The sequence below is a fragment of the Rhincodon typus genome, chromosome 1 (genome assembly GCF_021869965.1).
Source record: "Rhincodon typus isolate 14 chromosome 1, sRhiTyp1.1, whole genome shotgun sequence".
Classification (NCBI taxonomy): Eukaryota; Metazoa; Chordata; class Chondrichthyes; order Orectolobiformes; family Rhincodontidae; genus Rhincodon; species Rhincodon typus.
Window position 1 is genome coordinate 142,596,058 of NC_063332.1, and position 4,956 is coordinate 142,601,013.

At 43.3% G+C, this 4,956-nt stretch overlaps 1 protein-coding gene across 5 annotated transcripts in view; it reads left to right on the forward strand.

The window, feature by feature from the left end:
• idua (alpha-L-iduronidase) overlaps positions 1-4,956 on the forward strand; it is a 208,306-nt gene that overhangs the window by 72,140 nt on the left and 131,210 nt on the right. The window lies entirely within an intron of this gene.

A 4,956-nucleotide genomic window follows, 5' to 3' on the forward strand; every position in this document is an offset into this window, starting at 1 on the left:
TTTGTTCTACCCCTGATGTCTTTCCAGTCATGTGAAGGTTGCCATTCACCTGGTGGCTCTCAGCTCCTATTCTTATGATTGTTCTTCATCTTTGACTCCTGCCTATTGACCTTGACTATTGGATCAGATTTAGGCTCCGCAGTTTTACCACATTCATTTGTGAAGAATTGTGGACAATTAAACAACTCAGTGGAGGAAGAGAATCCATAAATATCCCAATCCTCAGTAATAGGAGGGCCCACCCCATGAGTGCAAAAGATGATGCTGAAGTTTTTGCAATAATTTGCACCAGTGGTGCCAAGTAGATGCTTCATCTCAGCTTCCTCCAGAGTTCCCAGTCATCACAGATGGCAGTCATCATCCAATTTATTTCACTGCATTTGATTTCAAGAAATGGCTGAGGGTCAGGAACTGTGAAGGCTCTGATAATATTCTGGCAATAGTACTGAAGATGAATGCTCTTTGCTCCTAGTCAAGCTATTCAAGTACAGCTTCAGCATCTGCCTGGCAATATGGAAGAATGCCCAGGTGTGCCTTGTTTACAAAAGACCGGGCAAATCCAGTCTGGCTAATTATCACCCTGTCAGTTTACCCTTGCTTGTTAGTAAGTGATGTTAAGAGGTCGTCAACAGAGCAAATAGACCTTGCTTGGCTATAACCTGCTTACTGACGTTAGCTTGGTTTCCACCAGGACCACTCAACTCCAGTCCTGATTAGAGGCTTAGTTCAAACAAAAAAACTGAAATCCAGGGGTGAGGTAAAAGTGACCACTCTTGACACCAAGTCGGCAATTGACTAAATGTAGCATCAAGAGCTTTAGCAAAACTAGCGTCAGTAAAAATCAGGTGGAAAACACTGCTGGTTGGAGTCATACCTGGCACAGAGCAATATATTAGAGATCATTCATCTCAGTTTTAGCATATCTCTGCAGGAGTTCCACAGGATAGTATCCGAGATCCAACCATCTTCAGCTGCTTCAATGACTTTCCTTCCATTGTAAGGTCAGAAGCTGGCTCTTCAGTGTTGATTGTGCAATGTTCAGCACAATTCATGACTCCTTAGATACCTAACAGTCCATATCCAAATGCAGAAAGACCTGGAAGATATCTGGTCTTAGGTTGACAGGTCACAAGTAACATTCACACCACACCAATGCCAGGTAATAACCATGACCAATGAGAGAAAATCTATTATCAATCATAAGGGTTACCATCGATCAGAAACTGAACTGGACTAGCCATGTAAATACCATGGCTAGAAGAACAGGTCAGAGGCTAGAAATCTTGCAGTGAGTAACCCACCCTCTGAGTCCCTCAAGCCTGTTGGCCATCTACAAGGCACAAGTTAGAAGTTTGAATACTTTCTATTTGCTTGGATAAGTGCAGCTCCAACAGCACCCAGGAAGCTTGACACCTGCAGGAATTCCGCAGGATGGTGTCCTAAGCCCAAGTATCATAGCTGCTTCGACAATGATTTTCCCTCCGTCATAAGGTCATATGCTGGGATGTTCATTGATGATCACACAACGTTCAGCACCATTTACGACTCCTCAGATACTGAAGCAATCAATTTCCAAATGCAGAAAGACCTGTTCAACATCCAGGATTGTTCTGAAAGTAACAAGTGAAGTGTGTCACATAAGTTCCAGAATATGATTGTCTTCAACAAGAGGAAGTCTAACCATCATTGAATCCACCACAGTCAACATCCTGGGGGTTACCATTGACCAGAAACTGAACTGAACTAGCAATATAAATAGTGTGGTGAGAAAAACAAGTCAGTGGCTAGGAATCTTGCAGCGAGTAAAAAACCCTTTGAGTCTCCAGAGCTGTTCATCATCTACAAAGGATAAATCAGGTGCATGATGGAATGCTCCCCACTTGACTGGATGAGCTCTGATAACATTCAAGAAGCTTTACGCTAATCAGAACAAAGTAGTTTTGATTGGCACCACATCCACAAATATTCGCACCTATTGGCACCAACACACAGTAGGAACAATGCGTATCATCTACAAGATGCACTGCAGAAATCTGCCAATGCTCCTTAAACAGCATATTCCAAATACGCAGCCACAATCATGTACAGGGACAAGAGCAGGAGATACATGAGAAACACTCACCTGTAAGTTCCTCTCCAAGTCACTCACGATCCTGACTTGGAAATAAGTCACAACTCATTCAGTGTTGCTGGATCAAAATCCTGGGAACACCCACCCTAACAACAGCATTGTGGGTGTACAAACACCAAATGGACTGCAGTGGTTCAAGAAGGCAGCTCACCACCACCTTCTCGAGGACAATTTGAGATGTGTGTTAAATGCTTGCCCAACCAATAAAGCCTACATGCCCTAAATGAATTTTAAAAAGTAGTTGTGCGTGCAGGCTCTCCTGCAAGTGCTACTTTCCAATAAAATGAATTGAACAGTTGACTTTCTACATTCGAACAAAGCTTCTCAGTTTGAATGTGCAAAGCCATTGATTCAAATGCCTGTACATAAGTTGTTCTGTGTGGGAGAGACAGATGTAAGTTCTCCACAAAACGTTGTACAACATTGATGATATACACGCACTCGCACACTCATTCCATCAGGCTTGCCAATGTCCTAAAACTGCTGTTTATAATCCACCCTTCTGCAGCAGAAAGTCTATACATGTTCACCCTCTGCGGAAGTGGTACGTGTTCTCCATACCTTGGTTGCAGCCTGTTCATTCACAATGTATCACATACAGATAACCTGTATCTGAGTTATTGTCTAATTATACACTGTATTAGCATATGAATTGGTGCCTGCAAGTGTCAGATTGTGTAAATATCGGTATTTTCTTGCTTCTATGCCTTGTTCCATTACTTCTTCCATTACTGCCTAGCCAATTACATTTCTTTGAGATCAGGAGAACAGTACAAGTGTAGATTGTGGAAAAGAGAGAGGTGGTGAAAGAGGTGCTTAAAGCATTTGCAGCTAATTAAATAGGTTATGGAATGAATAGGATGTGAGCAGGAGGATTAATTAAGAAGATAACTTCATTATTTCAACCCTGCCACTGCCTTGTTAGCTGCAGCCAATTTACTAATGTCAGTTTCCTCCGGGGGAAAGGATATGTAGCCTAGCGTATCACTTTCTCCAGCACAAGAAAGTGAAGTGTACTACAAATGTGATACACTGCATTTGGTTGATATGGCTGAACTGAGGAAGGGTCACCGGACCCGAAAAGTTAACTCTGTTTTTTCCTTCATAGATGCTGCCAGATCTGCTGGGCTTTTCCAGCAACTTTGTTTTTGTTCCTGTGTTTACTTCCAGTAACTGGTCTGGCAAAGTGCACATCCCATTAAATGATGCAGGCTGACTTTAAGCATTGCAGACTAAGTTAAACTGCTGCTATCCTTTTAGGATTTGGGAATTCCCTACTAAGAGATACAACAACTCAACAATGTGATTCACACTTGCTGTACACTGCAGTCATATTAATTATCAAGCAGCATGAAATTTCCAATCTGCCTGTAACGGAAGCAATGGGTGCATGTTGATTCAGTATCGTGATGACTGCATCCCTTTTGAGGGTATTGTATTGAGTCCTCATTTTGTACCCTTTTGCCAACTGTTTTACCATAATGTTCTATACCCTCACACCCTGCTTCTTATAAGGACTCCATCCCATTCTCCAGTTTTTCTGTCTCCATCACATCTGTTATGATGATGCCACTTTCTACTGGGGTGCTTACAACATGTCTTCCTTTGTTGTCAGCTGTGGACTCTTTCCTCCCCCTCCTCCATGGTTGACAGGGCCCTCAGCCATGTCCAAACCATTTTCCACACTTCTGCCCTCACCCCTTCTCTCATTCCCAAAACAATGATAGGGTTACACTTGTCCTCACTTCCTCCTTCCAGTTTCTGTGTTAAAAGGATCGTCCTGTGCGATTTCTGCCATCTCCAGGATGTCCCAACCAAATATGTTTCCCTCTCTCCTTTATTGTCAGCATTCTACAGGGACCATGATTTCTGCTTGCCTGCTGCTCCATCACCCCACCCACCTCTTTAGCCATTTCAGTAGATTGTATGGCTTTCATGCTAAGATTTCTGTCCTAGGCCTGCTGCACTGTTTTAATGAAACTCAGTGTAAGCTGGAGTAACAGCATCTCACTTTCCACATAGGTACTTTACAGCCTTCAGAATTCAATATTGGGTTCAATGACTTCAGACTATGAACACTGCCCTCCCATTTTGATTATGCTCCCCACCTGTGTCTTGCTTTCATGTATTTATTCTCAGCAGAGCTCACTTGTTTTCTGCTATTAACACCTATTACTAATAGTATTATCACCTGTTGTTCATCTATATCAATCCTTTACTACTGTTAACATTCCCTTGCCTTTTGCTCTGCTCACCATCACCATCTAGAATAGAAACAGAATCCTTACAGTGCAGAAAGAGCTATGCAGCCCATTGGGTCAGCAGCGACCCTAAGAGCATTCTACCCAAACCCAGCCCCCTATCCTATCTCCGTAACCCCACATTTTTGCATTGGCTAACTCAGCTAGCCTACACATCCCTGGACACTACAAGCAATTCAGCAAGGACTACAAGTGTCCTGAACATCCTTGAACTTTGAGAGAAAACCAAAGCACACAGAGGAAACCTGAGCAAATACGGGGAGAACATGCAAATTTCACACTGTCTCTCAAGGCTGGAATTGAACTGAGTCCCTGGCGCTGTAAGGCAGCTGTGCTAGCCACTGAGCTACTGTGCCATCCAAAATCGAGAATGAGAAACACAGTCAGCAGTGCTTGAACCTCTGCTGGGAGACCCCAATGGATTTTAAATTCATTGCCTGCTCGGCCACGACTACAGAGCAAACTGGACTACACTGTGCAGCTTAGATAACAAGGTGTAGAGCTGGATGAACACAGCAGGCCAAGCAGCATCAGAGGAGCAGGAAGGCTGACGTTTCGGGCCTA